At 44.4% G+C, this 18,031-nt stretch overlaps 2 protein-coding genes across 2 annotated transcripts in view; both read right to left on the bottom strand.

Annotated features, from left to right (window-relative positions):
* Window positions 1-13,086, bottom strand: part of LOC135546112 (serine/threonine-protein kinase D2-like) — a 58,477-nt gene extending 45,391 nt beyond the window's left edge. Inside the window, exon 1 of the mRNA XM_064974269.1 lies at window positions 12,170-13,086. The gene's annotated coding sequence lies outside the window, so the exon portion shown is untranslated. The remainder of the gene's footprint in view (window positions 1-12,169) is intronic.
* A 1,451-nt stretch (window positions 13,087-14,537) lies between these two features.
* Window positions 14,538-18,031, bottom strand: part of LOC135546109 (striatin-4-like) — a 22,457-nt gene continuing 18,963 nt past the window's right edge. The window contains exon 18 of the mRNA XM_064974265.1: window positions 14,538-18,031. This exon is cut by the window's right edge and continues 2,093 nt beyond it. The gene's annotated coding sequence lies outside the window, so the exon portion shown is untranslated.

The raw sequence follows: 18,031 nt of genomic DNA, 5'->3' as shown, positions 1-18,031 counted from the left end.
TACACAGAAACACCTGCCGGTTGTTTTTCGAGCAGCCCAGTCCTGTGAGGCGTCTCTTGTGAAACCGGAGGGTTATGCGTAGGAAAGAGGGATAAGCTCATATGCTTGCAGGGGGAAATAATCAAGGGCTGTGTTCATTTCCATGTGTGTGTGCGCCTGCATTTAAGTTGGTTTGGTGGGATCGGTGTGTTCGTTCTTGTATGTGTTGGAGGGGGCTGGTCTCGGGTGGGGGCTCGGAGACAAAGCATCTTATTCTTTCTGTGGGAGCGAGTAGGTAACGTGAGAGCCGTTCCCAGACTGGAGAGGGGGGACCTGGGGATAAAGGAGCTGCGCTCGGCTGCACCGAACGGGGCTTTTGTGGGCCTGACTCTCCCTCTGCCTGGCTGGCCAGGTAAGCCGATAGGAACCTGGCCCTGATCCCCTGGGCCTCTATCTACACACTCAGCCCAGCTTTCTATATTCACAAGAAAAGGAGAGAGAGGAAAAAAGGGGGATGGAGAGCAAGACCTGAAAGAAAAAGAGAGAAAGTAAAGGAGTCAGGGATAGGAGAGGGAACAGGTGTACGAAAGATACAGAAGTAGGATCTTCATTTGACCAGTTTCTCACAGCAGGAAAATAATCCTGCAGCAACAGGGCATGTGAATAATTGCTTGGGATATAATTAATGGACATTTTTTTGTAGGGGTCGATACACTTTTAGTTAGGTCAAATCAAATTTTTAAGTGGAAATGACAAACTTTAGAAGCCTTTTTTAAACCTTGAATACGTGCCTTTTCCTGCTGTACAACAGGGTGATCCAATTATGAGCCTACATCTGTAGAGCAGGAAAAGAGATGGATAAGGAGGAGAAAGAGGGATCAAGATGGACAAAATGTAGAGGAGGTAGAGAGACCGAGAGCGATTAGTGATGCGGAGCTAGTTGTTTACCTCCTCCACTCTTCTTTTCCCTAAAAAACAGATTCTTCTCCTCCTCCCTCCATCCCCCTCCACTCAGCAGGCCGGGTGTTATAGATGGGACTCTCCAGGGAGATCTCAAAAGAACACTGCACAACATGTGTTTGCTAAACATTCCCAATGCGTGCTGGGAGTGCATGGTCGGTCACACACACATCAACCCCCCCCCATCCACGCTGAGAGCCACAATGGACACATTACTGGGCAGTGAGTCATTCCCTTTCTGTAGGCTCCCTCTCCTCCCTCCATTTTCCTCCCTATGCTTTTATTCCTCCCCTCCTTCCCATAACCCATTCTGGTTTTTATCCCTCATTCCCATTTTCAGGTCAGGATGAAAGGGTTTTCACTGATCTGCTTAGAGAGAAAGAGGAGGGAGAGCAGAGAGAGAGAGAGAGAGAGATGCAGGCTAGTGCTCCAGCTCCAGTCACTAATATGAGCACTCGGCTCCCAATGAATTCCACCCCATAAAGAGTTTGGCTGGACATTTTTCATTTAAAAAAATAATTTTTTACAAGGGACCCCAGCGATCTCTTCTAGTGATGCTCCCAGCACAATACTAGAAACAACACATTTAAGTCTGACGCCATCTCTTTCTCTCTCTACACTCGGTCTTTCCACCGAGTCCTCTCCTCAGCCCTAATGTAATTTGTTCACCTACTGAGGTAGCGCCTGTAGCCTAGCTCCTCTCCTACCCACCCCCATCCCTTTCCCCAGCCAGCCTGGCAGTCCTCTCTCTCCCCCTCAGGCCCAAAGCCCCAGGAGGACCAGGGCGACCCCACCCAACCAGCCCTCATACTGACCCATTGTCGTCGGGCTTACCTAACACGGACTGTTACCAAAACACCAACCCTAACTCCTACACTAAACCCTTCTTGTCATACGGTGGCCATTTTGGTATTGCTACATTTTGGGAATATAATGTGGGCATGAAACTACGTACTGACTTCTGTAGAATTTATGTGTGAGGTGTCCTGTACTTCCTGTGATTCTTGCTAAAATCACAAAACAACGAAATCAAAGTAGCATGTCAGAGATCCTATAGAAGAGTGAAACCTCTAGTTGGGATGAATCACATTTGTTAGCCCACATACTGTATGTAATTAGCCACGGTTCAACAGGTTTTTCAGTGAACCCAGAGCACGAGGCCAAGCGCATTGAAGACCCACATGACACGCCTATATATATATATATATTTCTTTCATGTAATCTACAGTTTCGTAATCTTCCCTTTTCGTCACCCCTGTTTCTTCTACCTCATCCTCCACCCATCCCTGCTGACGTCTGTGTCGCTCCCTTCCTTCCTATGAAAGTCACTGCAGTGCCAGCTTCAGTGGTTGAGTATTTACTACATGCCTCCCTAACCTCAGGTTACCCTAGGTTCAGAGACAGAGAGACACAGACAGAGTGTGTGTGCGTGTGCACACAGGCCTCCACCACACATCCCGGACCAGCACAGACACGCAAGTTAAGCATGACCCACAAACCACGGGGAGTCTGCAGCTGTCCCTGGTAACCACTGCTGCCATCTATGACCTTATTAAAAAATTAAATAAAAAAAGCCCTCAGACCCTCCAGAGCAAACACTGCTTTTCCTGGAACGCACCAAACAACATCACCCAGGCAGCCTCTCCAAAAGACACAATGTAAGTTACAGTTGCAATATGTCACTTTCTGGGCGACCTAACCAAATTCACATTGAAATGAGAGTTATAGATTGAAAGCAAGTCTATCAGAATGACCTAAGAAGCGGTAGATCTGTTCTGTGTGCCATTTCTAGGCTTCCGGTTCAGAACACTACGTTTTTTGCATCTTCAGTTTTGTACACCGGCTTCAAACAGCTGAAAATACAATGCTTTTGGTTGTGGAAAAGATATTTCACAGCGGTTTAGATGGTGCAATGATTCTCTCTCTACACTATAGCCTAAATTACTTGCTTTGTCACATAAACTGAAATTAGGTGAACTATAGGAATTTTAGCCACCAGGAAACGGTGGAGTGATCTTTAGGAGCCTCTTCCTCAGGTTCCAATGTATACTAATTGGGAGAGGGCTTCCTTGCATCTTTTAAGTAAGTAAGTAAGTCGTGTTGTTGAGATAGAAGGGTACATGTCCTGTTAACCTTGCTCTACACAGCTCTCAAAGAGCCCTGTGTGTTCCCTCTGTTGCCCTGAAAAGAGAGGAATTTTGATGCCTGCCTGCCTGCTGGACCCGCTGGGAGGATTTTGGCACAGTAACATGCCACCAAATGCTTCTGCTGCTGCTTAAAATTGGATTACGGTACAAAACTGGTTTCGAGCAGAGCTAAATCATTGGATTAGTATCATAAGGTCTCGGGGTGATATGGAATGCAGGGGCTCTACAGTAACAGTAAGTATGGATCCACTCTCCAGCCTTAACGCTTTCTGTAGAAAAACACTGAAAAAGGTTGTAACTAACGAGACTAACTGAGTGATAGGCATCAACAATTCCGAAGTGATCAAGTCCACTTTCATCGTGTTGAAATTAACTGCATTGCCAAACTCTATGAAACCGTGGCTTCAAACTGGAAACAAAACTACAGAATTCACATTGATTCTAGCAGCGTATGGCTTGAACCTTGCTTCCCATCTCTCCTCTCCCTCTTTCTCAATCTCTGTAAATGTCATTTTCTCTCTCTCTCTCTCTCTCTCTCTCTCTCTCTCTCAATTTCCTTTTCGCTCTCGTGCCCTCTTTCTAAAGCTCTCTCAATCTCTGTCAATACACCTTTATCTCTCACTCTTTCTCATCCCATCTCTGCCATTAGTAGTGTTTTGAATAGTCAACTGGAGGAGTACGCTGACTGCTAATGCCCGCCAGAAAACACAGTACGTCCATGCAAAGCTGCTCCGCTATGATGCAAATTAACGAGTGGGGAAAGAGAATGATGGACGGGTACTGGGTTTCGTGAGGGAGCACTGCGCGGATCATTAGCGGCGTCCAATGTTTTTGATATGGGACACCATTTCCTCCAGAAGTCTGCTGGTTGTGTGTGTGTGTGCCTTAGTAAAGCTATGGTGTGGTAAAGGTGTGGCGGCTCAGACCATTGTGCTACCATGCTAATGCTCTCTTGACTCACTCTGCTGCGCACCTGCCTGGGTTTAGCAAATTCACTGACAAAAGGCTTTGGTCTGATAAGCAGTGTAGGTATTAGTAACCAATATAGGGCTCCGAAAACACACAAACACACACTCAACCAAAATGGGTTAGAACAAGACCTAATGTATCAAACCAGATCATGTCAGCCAGCAAACATGTCATATACTCAGACCTATCATTCAGAAGGCTGGATCGGTTTGACAGACAGACCTGGGAAGTCGCCACGTACAATAACACACGAGCATTGAATGCGAGATGATTGTTTTCAGCCCCAAAATGCAACGCCGTCCATCAGGCTGGACCCTTATCAACGTCATCGTTAAAGTGTGGGTGCGTGAGTATTCTTTACCGCTTTCGTGCGTGAGCGTACGTGCGATACCCCTGCCCGTGTACAGTGTGGTGTGTGTGCGCAGTAGTACTTAAAAAGTACTTAAGTAAAAAAAATCAAAAATACTTTATCCTCTTCACTGGTGAGTTCCAAATATCTCTTAACGGTTGCCCCAGCATGAGGTTTTGAGATGCGCGATGTCAGAATTCACTCACTGTTCCAAAATGTGATTGTTACGCAACAGGACAGTTAACACGCGATGCCCTCCAACCAAGCCACGTTGCCTGCTAATTATCTATAGGCTGTGTTTCAACTTGTCAGTTTCAAATTACAGTTTGAATTGAGGTGTGTTCCGCCTCCTCATTAATTCACATAGATGTAGCCCATTTCACTGTTACAGACAATTTATGTTTGAGGCTTTACTGAGCTTGAACTTTAGGCCAAAGAGTTCAATTTTGGTTTCATCAGACCAGAGAATCTTGTTTCTCATGGTCAGAGTCCTTTAGGTGCCTTTTGACAAAACTCCAAGCAGGCTGTCATGTGTCTTTTACTGAGGAGTGGCTTCCATCTGGCCACTCTACCATAAAGGCCTGATTGGTGGAGAGCTGAAGAGATGGTTGTCCTTCTGGAAGGTTCTCCATAGAGGAACTGGAGCCCAGTCAGAGTGACCAACGGGTTCTTGGTCACCTCACTGACCAAGGCCGTTCTCCCCCGATTGCTCAGTTTGTCCGGGCGACCAGCTCTAGGAAGAGAATTGGTGGTTCCAAACTTCTTCCATTTATGAATGATGGAGGCCATTGTGCTCTTGGGGACCTTCAATGCTGCAGAAATGTTTTGGTACCCTTCCCCAGATCTGTGCCGACACAATCCTGTCTTGGAGCTCTATGGATAATTCCTTCGACCTTATGTCATGGTTTTTGCTCTGACATGCACTGTCAACTGTGGGACCTTATATAGACAGGTGTGTGCCTTTCCAAATCATGTCCAATAAATTGAATTTACCACAGGTGGACTCCAAGTTATAAAACATCTCAATGAGGATCAATGGAAACAGAACACATTCGAGCTCATTTTCAAGTCTCAGAGCAAAGGGTCTGAATACTTATGTAAATAAGGTATCCGTTTTTTTATAAATGGGCAAAAATGTCTAAAAACCTGCTTTACTTTGTCATTAGGGGGTATTGTGTGTAGATTTATGAGGAAAACTATGTATTTAACACATTTTAGAATAAGGCTGTAAAGTAACAAAATAAAATGTGAAAAAGGCGAAGGGGTCTGAATACTTTACGAATGCACTCTATATTTCAGCAATTCCATTTACTTTTGATACCTAAGTATAACTTAAAACCAAATACTTTTAGACTTAAGTACTATTTTACTGGTGACTTTCACTTGAGTCATTTTCTATAAAGGTATGACAATTGGGTACGTTTTCCACCCCTGGGTGTGTGTGTGTGTAAGTAAACGGGAGACAGAGGTAAACAGGAGATTGTGTGTGCATGTGATCACGTTCCCAGGCCCATTCCAGAACGGAGGTGGAAACAATGGCCAGGCCAGGAACTCTCAGTCGCAGCTGTGTGTGTGTGTGTGGGGGGGGGGGGGGGGTCCACCTGTCCAGTTCGCTACACCTCTTCCTGTTTACAGTTCCCCATTTCAATTGTCCTCAGCCTTTATTGCTCTCTGTCTTACTCCCTCTTTTGCCATTGTGCTAATCTTTTTCACTCTCTCTTCTTCTCTCCATTCCTCTCTATGTGAGGTAATCTGGTCAACAACACTCAGTGAGACTCATTCACTACAGATACCACTTTATCGAGTGCCCATAAGGCAGAGGTGAGGGTAGCCACTTGCTGCACGCTAGACTGAGGATCACAGACACACATTTTGAAACCTAAATAGCAAGGAAACAAGGCTGAGTTAACAGTAGCAATCTGTGATCCTGATAGAGCATGTGAAACCATTTACTCTCTACCCCTTTTGCCCAACGGAAATACAGGAATAAAATGAATGGTGTTTTCTTAGTGAATAACTATACCAACCATGGGTCTGTGGGAAGTTCAAACAGGCATCAGGTATTACAATCATCTGACATGATGAACCTATGGCGATAATACAACACCTCCACTGACACAGCCAAGCCTCGACAGGTCGGCCCTCCCCAGTCTCACATGACAAGTACAATTAGTAAACAGGGTATTGGTCTGAGAGTTAAGGACCCTTTAAATAGACACACATCCTGGCAGTGAGACTTGACTGGCTGATGAAAGACAGACAAAACGAGGGACAAAATAAAGCTCACAGTCACATGGTACCGTAGTAGGCCGAATGGGTTTTTGAGTAGGGCTGTTACCTTGACCGTATTACCGCCACAACGGCGGTCACGAGTCATGACAGCAGTCAAATTCCACGTGACTGTTTTAGTCCCGGTTATGAGGCTTCTCCGAGCTCTGATGCTGCTGATGGTCATTTCTCAACTTTCCTAATATTAAGCACATTGCTTATATTTACAACAGGAGCATGAAAATGAACGACGGGAAAAGCATCCTCCATTCGATAAGTGTATAGACTACATGTAATTTTCCTCCCTGCCCCCGTTTCGAGACAGTTGCATGATAATAGCCTAATAGTTTATCAACATTTTACGCTAGGCCTCCCGGGTGGCGCAGTGGTCTAAGGCACAGTGCTAGTTGTTCCACCAGAGATTCTGGGTTCGAGTTCAGGCTCTGTCGCAGCCGGCCGCGACCGGGAGGCCCATGGGGCGGTGCACAATTGACCCAGCGTCGTCCGGGATAGGGTGGGTTTGGCCAGCGGGGATATCCTTGTCTCATCGCGCACTAGTGACTCGTGTGGTGGACCGGGTGCAGTGCACACTGACCAGGCAGCTAGGTGTATAGTGTTTCCTCCGAAACATTGGTGCGGCTGGCTTCCCGGGTTGGATGGGCGCTGTGTCAAGAAGCAGTGCGGCTAGGTTGGGTTGTGTTATGGAGGATGCATGGCTCTCGACCTTCACCTCTCCCGAGTCCGTAGAGGAGTTGCAGCGATGAGACAAGACTGTAACCACTACCAATTGGATACCACGAAATTGGGGAGAAAAAAAAGGGGTCATTTCTTTTTTACAAATGTATATTTTTCAAACATTTTAAGCTAAAAGTTTTGATCTGTTGCGTCAGCCTCATTGCTTAAAGTTTTTACGATGCTAGTGGTTGGATTAAATTTGGGATCTATCGCATCCCACAACTGTTCCAGACTATGCTTGATATATTTATTTCTCACACAGAATAGGTCAACTTTTGCACTATGGGGTAGATTGACATAGGCTCGTGCTTTTGCTGTTCGTTAGGCCTCCTCATCTTGTTGGCTGACGAAAAGTAAATCGACAGTTCTTCCAATATCTTCAATATGCACCTCAGAATTGGACGAGGACGCGTAGAGTTGCGTCCCCGATGTGTCTGTCTTCATTTGTCGCCTGTGACAAAGACCTGATCACGTGACAGGCATTGGCTAATAATAATTGAGCTATCTGAGAGAGCCGTGTAAATGAAAGGTGCTTCGTGGGAACGCAGCTGGGAGAAGGGAATTACGTTTATTATATTCAGCCCAAGTGCAAAACGGCCACTGGCCACAAAAGGCAAGGGATTTTTTTTAGGGGGGCTTTACGTCAATGGGGATGTTGCCGGAAAATTCAAGGTATTATCAAGTGCTTGTCAAATTGTGAATGAGAGACTGATGAAGTGTGTGGAGCCTGCGCAAAAAAACAAAAACAAAGCAGAGCTCATGCCTTTTATGAAACTTTTAATTCAAAATCATTGGAGTCGCTTTATTGTGACGGTGTAGGCTATATTACATGGATTTATTAGACTTTTTCAAATGTAGTTGATCCATTGGTCTGCATCAGTGGCTTATAGGCTATGCGTGGAAGCCAGGAAATGCTAAATGTGTTAATGTGAACGGTCAATTACCGTGAGACCGGCAGTTATCTATGAGGAGACGAGCTTGAGGATTCACCCAAATTCCCACTTCTCAACTGGTGCTTATTTACAACATTAAACTTTCTAGCATACATCCCTGGCTTTACAGTAAGGCCAACCAAAATAGGGGAACCCCATATTAGCAACTGACCAATGGGAAGCGAGGTCATCTCTATGAGTCAGAGTTACCCTATGAACCTCAGCAACACACAGGGAGTGGAGGCTCGATAGACCATAATTGTCCTGAAACAATGAGAGCGCGCTACCCAACAGTTAGCACCAAATTCTCCTACCATACCTCTTCTCCCACCAACCCCAGAGAGAGGGGGATTGCCTTGGGGGGGAAATGTCGAGGATGAGTGGAGGGGATGGAGGTGGAAGAGGAGGATGTGGATCGCCCCCGACAGAGTGGACTCCAAAAGGAAACATGCCTCATTTCCTCCTCTTTATCCCTCAGACAATGGGCAGCAGGGAGAGGGATGGATAAAGGAGATAGACGAGGGGATAGGGAGGAGGAGTGGAGAGGAAAGGATAGGAGGAGAAGAGGGAAGAACTGATGTGAGAAGAAGAGAGGGAAGGATAGGGGAGAGAGGTGAGGATAGCGGGGAGAGGTGAGGATAGCGGGGAGAACGAATAACAGCATTGAGAAGAAGAGAAAGGGAATGAAGGAAGGAGAGAAGATGAGAGTAGGAAGAGGGAATGCAATGATGCCTTTCCACAAATCACTGAATAAACCATCAAGTGTTCTGCTGTTTCAGGGTTTAACTGACAGACAGACACAGCCTTAGTGTTCAGGTCTTATTTGTTCCTATTCCACTAGGAGCAGGGGCTGGGTGCAGGGAAAGAGAGTTGTGCTCTTACATACTGTAGGCTCTGAGGTTAATGGAAAAACGTGTCAAATGGAACACAGGGAGGCTGGCTGGCTGTTAAATAAACAGAGAGTAGCCTGGCCGTGGTGACTCAACATTTCTGACTGAGACGGACGAACTGGAGAGGAGAGCCGAAAGGAATGATGGAAGAGCCGTGCCAAAACACTCGTACTCCTGACACACACGCATGCGCACAGTCATAAAGAAGGCGTAAAACAGTGCCTCTTTCCCCTCAGGAGGTTGAAAAAGTTTGCTGTGGGCCCTCAAACCCTGTGCGGACAGACCAATGCATCACTGGGACCAAGCTCCATGCCATCCAGGACCTCCATATCAGGCGGTGCGAATAAAAGGCCTGGAAAATCGTTAATACGTGTCACATATCAGTTTGCAAACAATGTCCAATAAAGAAATACTTGAGTTATTAAAGCCGCATACAAACATGGTCTCTTTTTTTGCTTTCTTGAGTAAGGCAGCTCCAAAATGCAGGTGTTTCAGCCTAGCTCAGTGCTTTCTGTGGTGGTGGGGCAGCCAGCGGAAAATATGTAGTGTAGGGGTTGGTAATGTTCTCTCCTTGCGCCGTGATTGGCTCAGTGTCCTGACACTGCAAAATCTACGGGTAGAGCTAGAAAATTCAAGCCCCTTGGGTGCTGCCATAGACTTAAATGAGATGTTCCCATCCAAGAAGGCTCAAGATCATTGGACACAGAAAAAAATAACATCAAATCACATGATATCTACGGAAGCTTTGGTCCAGCGTCGTCCGGGTTAGGCCGGCTAGGATGTCCTTGTCTCATCGTGCTCTCGCAACTCCTTGTGACGCCTTCAAGTTGACTTCAGTCGTCAGTTCGACAGTGTTTCCACCGACACATTGGTGCGGCGAGTTAAGGGGTAAAGGGTTAAACGAGCATTGTGTCCAGAAGCAGTGCGGCTTGGCCCTCGACCTTTGCCAAGTCCATAGGGGAGTTGTAGCAATGAGCCAAGATCGGAACTACCAATTGGATATCACAAAAAGGGAGTAACTGCATGGGCTAGAAAAGTTTGAAAACATTGGCCATGCTGTCAATCCAGCATGATGACTGCCGCGTTCAAAACAACTGGAAACTCGGAGATCTCAGACTTTAGTGAGTTCAACTGGGAACTCGGATAAAACTGGTAAAATACAGAAAATTATTTTTAAAGGTCATCCAATTTCTGGCCTCTTTCTAGAGCCTACAAGAAGGACAGCCATGCCACCTTCCTGTTCAAGTGAGCACAGCAAAACAAGGCGAGTCCAGAAATGTATTGTATTCTGCTGCATAAATTATGTAATATGCCTGGGAGATTGTATTACTTTCTTAGCGACAGTATACATAAGTGTATGTTGTGTGGTAAGCTGTTAGTAGCCCCTATGCCTCACCCTAATTTGGTCCCTTTCCCTGTCATAATTTAGCCTACTGTTCTGACTTGGTGGTGCACATGTAGCCTCTAGGCTGTTTTAGAGAAATGTAATCACTTAATATAGTAAGAGCTTTCTTATATGCCCCCTTTATTTATCCTATGGTTCTGACTTGGTGTACAGAAAAAATACTTTAAGAACGGTCAATGTTCTGAATTCTGTCGCTGTACAGTTCAAAAGTACTGAACAAATAGTTATATTGACTACGTCCGTCCTACGGTATCTCGCTCATTAATGTCTTAATCCAAATTACGGATTGCCTCTTATCCGCTCGTCGTCCCCTTATGCCATAGTTTGTACAACTCAGTAGAAACCACATTTGTTTAAGCAAGTCAGCCATATCAGATACGTTTTATTTAAAGGCAGTAAATGAGGCTGAATGAACTGTGTCGCTGCCCGACGAGGCTCCGCTGATTTCCAGGTGTAGCGGTGGTAAGGATTCACTCCGTGGTGCTGAAACGAAAGATCTAATGTTGGGTCAGCTTTATGTAGGCCCTAACAGTTTGTGGGCACCATTTGTCACGGTTATAGCACAATACATGTATTGTTTAGTGTTGTGAAGTGGCTTTGCTGTCATGCATCTAAAAAAAGAAAACATTGATTACTGCATTATTGGGTTTAGAGTTGGGAAGAAAGGCATGTCACTGTACAGATGCAAGTGACATGAAAACTTTAAACTTGAGTGGACACTACACTACAGTATTCTGAAGGGAGAAAAGGAGAGTCCTAGCATCACATTTACAGTCGACAGAGACTCATACAATTGGCATTGGGCTGGTTTTGTTCCGCACAACAATTACAGATTAGGGAAAGCAGTGGAGGCTGAGGGAGATTTGTTCATGGCTAATTTTTCAAGCTCCCACTGGCCAACCTCCAGTGACTGGCTTTGGAAATCTGGTAATCTAACCATCTCAGAGTCTAATTGGCTGATAAAAATCTATGCCTCTTATTCAAGGCACTGATTTGCGGATAATGTTCTCCTGCTGGCTGCTGCAAAATGGCCGCCTTGCTTCTTCTCTGTGTTTGTGTGTGTGTGAGAGAGAGACCGTTGGAGAGCAAAGGGTGGCATAGAGTCTCACTATTACGGTTATAGCACTTAGAGCTTGTCAGCGATTACTAAACAGGTAAACACGAAAAATACAAACACATTCTCTCTCTCACACACACACACACACACACAAACGTGGTCTCAGGGCAAATATATTACTAGTAAATCTCACACACACACACACACACACACACACACACACCAATGTGGTCTCAGGACAATTCGTATTATTCTGTACTTAAAAATGTGTCATAACACGTCTCAAACACGCAACCTTTGGATTGCTAGACGGTCGCAGATTACACCCACCCATCCTCCCTGATCAACCTTCCTACTTTTGTTTCTGTCTAAAGTAACTAGACCACTAGCGGGTATCATACATCGTGGAGATGCTCAGACATATGTCAAGTATGTTTCTGGCTGCACACACAAACACACACACAGCATGTGCTCTCACCTTGATGTCTACGATGGAGCAGGCGATCTGTTTGACGTAGGCTAGGTCAGCGGTCTGTGGCAGCAGCACTGACTCTCTGGTCAGCCCAATCTGGAGGATGAAGGAGACCCCTGCCGGGATGGGGGCACGTGGGACATGGCAACCCCCCCAGGGCCCTGCCCGGCCCCCAGGTCCACAGGGGGGAAGCCACCCTGAGTAGAGGTGGGAGGCACAGCCATGGGGGTCCCCTGCTGCATCACCACAGAGCCTGGGGGAGAGGGGCCCCCTGGGTGGAAGAAGACCTGGGACAGGGGTCCCGACGACATGCAGGGGCTGGCATTGGCCATCCCTCACTACACACTCACGCTCTACCTCCCTCAGAGAGCAGGACCGTGAGGATGTGGACACGCTGATCCACACACAAACACACTGCTAGAGTCTCTGTCCTGTGTCCACCCCCTCTCCTAGAGGAGTCAAGAGGAGATCCCTATCCAGGAAGCACTGCTCCTTCCTTTTTCTCTCCCTCTTGATTTTTGTGACCTGCACTCACACTTGTTCTTTCATTGTCCCGGCAAGGCAAGAGTGAGCGACAGACTGAGAAAAACTTCTCCCCTCCTACCTCTCCTCCACCCCTCCTCCGGTGAAGAAGTTGCTCTGCAGATGAGAAAGTCCAAATTTTTCACAGGAAACACTGAGGAAGGAGAAAAAACAACAACCAAAAGTTTGTTGTCCTACACGCCAACCTGTACAAAATAGCTTCCTTGAGCAGGAAACTGAGAGAACGAAGGAGAAAGACAGCCTGGTGGGGCTTTACTTTTGCGCTGTTTCAGTTTCAGCCGAGTTAACTATTTTCTGTAGAAAAGCAAGACCGAGACAACTACGTGAGGATACCTCCCCCTCCCCTGTCCTTTCTGAACTTGCCACAAGGAGGAAGTGATATGACTGACACTGCTCTCTGCCAATGGGAGGGGAGGGGTGAGCTCCGCATAAGCCCATGTCAGTCCCTCCCACTCCCTGGTCTCCTCCCAAGCTAGCAACCCCGCCCCCTTCTCTCTTTTTTCTTCCTCTGTGTTAAACGTTGGGTTAATTCTTCTTGTTAACTCCTTCTCAGACAGCTGGCCTCGTCCTACTCTAGCCTGAGGGGGAACTGCTCACACGTCTCTCTTTCTTTTAAAACACTATCCCTATTTTCTCCGTGGCTTTGCTTTTTTGGTTCTCTCTCTCTCCTCTCCCCCTTGGCAGTGCCAACGACATATACAGGTCTCCCTCTGATTCTAATATAGGACCGCACCTTCAGTGCATCTTCCGTTCTACTCAGTGAAGTAGAACGGAGCTGTAAAAAATGGGAGTAAAAACAGAACTGTAAACATTGATTTTGGTATGTAACTAAACTAGCATTATGACTTTTGGTAGGTACTCTTTGTTGAATGTTTGCTCAACGTCTAATAGCTTATTATGAAAAACTATTATTTAGATATATTCTAATTAGCATCATCTATGGCTAATAGATTGAGAAGTGACCACAATAAACCTACTGTAAAGAGCACATTCTTATCGGCGGTTGTTTTCAGTTGTAGAGTTGTGTCCCACTAGAGGGACATGCATCCCTCAGAGTCTCTGACATCTTCATCATAAGACTGATCCAAGGTCTGTTTTGATCTTCATCACATAAGTAATACAACTGACCTTGCTCATCTTCAGGAAGGGGTGATGCAAGCTTGATATTTCTGAGTTGTCTTCTCCAGAGCATGGGTAGCAGGTGGGTGTCACGACTGTCATGTTAATGTGACTTTTTCATGAACAATCCTTTGGTCACTCGCTTGTTGTGGTTCCTTTTGTATGTTATCCCAGAGACCTGTAAAAACTGTCTAGTTCATTCCGGTTCTGGACAGAAGGCAGGTGAGGGGGAGAGAAGAGTGTATTGATTGGGTTGTTCCACGAAATGAGTCCCTTTTGGGTAGTGTAACATTTGATTTCACCAAATGTTTACATTCTGTCGTAAAGAGGACAGGACAAACTTAATGAAAACATGTTTTCCCATCTCAAGAGATGTTACATTTTTAAATAAATTACTTGCAACTAACAGGGTTGCCGATTTCATCTTAAATCAGTCCTAAATCCCCTTGTGACAGGAGGAATGTTTTAGCCTGTCGATCTATTGGCAACAGGGTTGACATATTATGCTCAACTCACTCAGTTTTATACAAACAAAACACCAGAAAACAGCCAAAAAGAGTACAACCAGGTCAAGATTTTACACTATGATTTGATGTTCAATATTTCTTTTGAAAAACTTTATTTTAAGGAATAGTTTCACGATATTAAAATGTGAGTTCAGTTCACATAACAGGGTTGAACTTAAAATGAGGGCCAGGTTGTTGTTTTTTATCTAAAAATGAATCACAAATAAACAATAATCTTTAGAAATGACTTTGTCAAAGCAACAAAAAAACTAGGGCTTTACAATGGTGAAACCTTGGGAGAAATGTTGGGGTTAAGTGGGTTTAAATCCTAAAAGTTTCAGATGGTGCACAGAGGGACATGTCCAAATGATGAATTTGGTTGATCATTAACATGTAGTTATACAGCAAAGAATGACAGTTGATAAGAAATAATGAGTGACAATATTGCTCTCAAATTCACTGTACAAAATCGCTTTTTTTTCCATTTTTCTTTTTTCTTTAATGACATACAACAGAGACCCGCAAAGTAAACAAAACCAAAGGAGGAAAATCTGTCATTTGATACAAGCTAAAATGCAGTTCAAAAAATATATATAATAAAACAAACTCAATAAAAAGCAGGTCTCTTATCCCTTGTAGTTAGAGGAAATTGTTTGAATGCAGCTTAATATGATATACAAAATATCACACAGTGATAAGTTGCTATTAAAAAAATAAAAACACAAAGAAACGAGTCCTTTACCTTGGCCTCGGACTGATCACTTTTCGATGTTTTTATTTTTTTTGTGTAATTTTTCAGATTTGTTCACCTTTTTTAATTTTTTTAAATAAGGTATACATTGTCATTATCAATCACAAGCAAGTTCTAAGCCTAGAAAAGAATAATGATTTCACTTATGATACTACAGTATTCTTCCATAATAATTATAATCAAAAGGGGGGAAAAAGCAACAAATAAAAAATGAAAATGGACATGTACACCACATAACGACAGCTCTAGTCTCTTATGCTTTGTTTCATTTGTCACATTGATTTGTCTGTTCTCAGAAGAGGGACATATTTGAGCGTCTCGGGACCAGTCTGTCTATAGCTCAATGCTGCAGACGTACATGAAGACTGACTGACACAAAGACACTGAGTGCAGAGTTCATCCAACACACTCATGCCGTCTCAATATTTACGTGAAGGGAGGAGAAATGCCAGTGAGACACTTCAGGTGTCTGGTTTCCCGATGGCGATGGAATTTAGGTTTACAAGTGTTTTAACAATCCATCGTTCCGACAACGCCCGAAGATGTAACATGCGTTTCCCAAAACACAACGCAGAAAGAACGTTCGCCAAGTGCGTCGTTGGAGAATGTGTCAATACTGGTAGGATCGAAAGAAAGTCAGTACTGCTCTCGGATCAGTTCTGTCTATTCATATCTTACTTTAACATTATAATAATTTCACAATACTGACAACGGATCAGCTCCTAGAGAGATTATCACCTAATGGCTGCAAATATTGAGGCGGCATATTCTAATGCTTACACAATAATAATGCACAAATCAGAGACTTTGCATATCACTGCACACATTACATATCATGAAATGTATCGAGGTAAAAATTGCACAGTAGCCTAGCCAGCAAACTAGAACCCAATTGATTGAGCATGAAATTGATTTGAATCTGATTTAAATAAACAGGCCTATATACAGTGCCTTCAGAAAGTATTCAGACCCCTTGACTTTTTCCAATGTTATGGATTAAATAAAGAAAAATCCTCAGCAATCTACACACAATACTCCATAATGAGAAAGCAAAAACAGGTTTTTAGACATTTTAGCAAATGTATTAAATATAAAAAAAACTGAAAAAACATCATTGGTTTCCATTGATCATCATTGAGATGTTTCTACAACTGATTGGAGTCCACCTGTGGTAAATTCAATTGATTGGGCATGATTTGGAAAGGCACACAACTCTCTATATAAAAGGTCCCACAGTTAACAGTGCATGTAAGAACAAAAACCAAGTCATGAGGTCGAAGGAATTGTCTGTAGAGTTCCCGAGACAGAATTGTGTAGAGGCACAGATCTAGGGAAGGGTACAAAAAAAATGATGCGGCATTGAAGGTCCCGAACACCACCGTGGCCTCCATCATTCTTAAATGGAAGAAGTTTGGAACCACCAGGACTCTTCCTAGAGCTGGCCGCCCGGCCAAACTACGGTGAAGCATGGTGGTGGCAGCTGTGGGAAAGTTTTTCAATGGTAGGGAGGCTAGTCAGGATCAAATTAAAGATGAATGGAGCAAAAGTACAGAGAGATCCTTGATGAAAACCTGCTCCAGAGCGCTCAGGACCTCAGACAGGACAACGCAGGAGTGGCTTCGGGACAAGTCTCTGAATGTCCTTGAGAGGCCCACAGCCAGAGCCCAAAACTCCCCAAATACACGTGTGCCAAGCCTGTAGCGTCATACAAGAAGACTCGAGGCTGTAATTGCTGCAAAAGGTGCTTCAACAAAGAACTGAGTAAAGGGTCTGAATACTTATGTACATGTGATATTTCAGTTTTTTTAACCTGTTTTTTTGCTTAGTCATTATGGGATATTGTGTGTAGATTGATGAGGGGGGAAAAAACGATTTAATCAATTATAGAATCAGGCTGTAACCTAACAAAGTATGGAAGAAGCCAAGGGGCCTGAATACTTTTCCCAAAGGCACTGTATGTAGCCTATATACATACGTCCATTGTCTGTATTTATATTTATGTTTGTCCGTCTGCTCCCCACAGTCAACTCAGTTTGTATTTTGGAACCTTATTGTTTGCAACAATCGCAAGGATATTGGCAACTTTGCATTTGTAGCAGTCAACTACGTTCTTAAATTATCTGCGTTCACAGAGACAGATAAACATCTTTGATTCTATGTATAGCGGAGACCTTCTGTTTAGTGTATAAAGTGACGAGGAAGGGTAAAAGAAATATATATATATATTTTTTAAAGCATCTAACGACTCACTCCGCTGTTCTGAGGCAGACGGGGAAAATAATGAGCGTTTTCAAATGCAACTTTAGTAACAACGGTTTTGGACGAGACTGACTTGCAATGACCAAAATTTCACTCTGCGGTCAATTTTGACAGTAGAATACGTGTTTCTGACTCATGTAGGCCATTTTCAAAAACGAGAAGTTGCTTTTTTTTTAGGGTCAGTCGCTCTTTAAGATGCTTTTGGGAAACTGGGCCCTGGTCTCCAAAGCCACACTAAGACACAGCTGAGCTACAGATAACCCCTTGGTCTAGTCTTGGGGTCTAGTGCAGCTGATGTAGTGCAGCATATAACCAGCAGTTAGTGTGGGTGATTGACAATTGTGTACTATATTTATCCTCTCAACAACAAAGCATTACAGCACACAATGTGCCACAGGAGCACTTTAGGCATTCTCTCTGCCTCGTCAAATCCAATACATCTGAAATCAGCATGTTTTAGCAAACACGTGAAGCTCACATGTACTAAACCAAGCCCGCAGACACCTGTCTGACTAGACCACAGAGTGTTTTCCCATAAGGTCTTGCAGTGGAGAGGAAAACGTTGACCTCTCAGTCATTTCTCGGATCCCTGTAGTGACCCTGTTGCATGTACTGTAGTTGGTTAAAGTTGACCTTAAACCACAGATCTAGGATCAGATAACCATAGCCGCAATTCTGGCTTAAACCATT

This window comes from Oncorhynchus masou, chromosome 9 (assembly GCF_036934945.1).
Source record: "Oncorhynchus masou masou isolate Uvic2021 chromosome 9, UVic_Omas_1.1, whole genome shotgun sequence".
Taxonomy (NCBI): Eukaryota; Metazoa; Chordata; class Actinopteri; order Salmoniformes; family Salmonidae; genus Oncorhynchus; species Oncorhynchus masou.
This window is presented reverse-complemented; position numbering and strand designations above follow the sequence as displayed.